The sequence below is a fragment of the Galeopterus variegatus genome, unplaced genomic scaffold (genome assembly GCF_000696425.1).
Source record: "Galeopterus variegatus unplaced genomic scaffold, G_variegatus-3.0.2 Scaffold10417, whole genome shotgun sequence".
In the NCBI taxonomy this organism is placed as follows: Eukaryota; Metazoa; Chordata; class Mammalia; order Dermoptera; family Cynocephalidae; genus Galeopterus; species Galeopterus variegatus.
In genome coordinates, this window is record NW_007736528.1 from 57,773 (window position 1) to 58,061 (window position 289).

The following is a 289-nucleotide window of genomic DNA, read 5'->3' on the forward strand; positions in this document are numbered from 1 at the left end:
AAGTGCCTTTAAAGAAAACCCTGAACCCTAAGTACATTGCCTAGATCGACAAATATGTATACATTATGAACTACATTCTAACAAATAAGAACCCCTCCTTATCACAATAAAGACCTACCTGCTAATTTCTTTCACTGACTTAGACTTACATTCTGTATTACTCCTCAACCAGGTAAATCTAAATATTTTGCCATCCATCTAGCTAGATCACAGTCCCTTTCCTTGTTAGGCCCACCTATGATGCCTTTAAAATGGTTTATGTTCCCCCAACCAAAACTAAAATTTACAT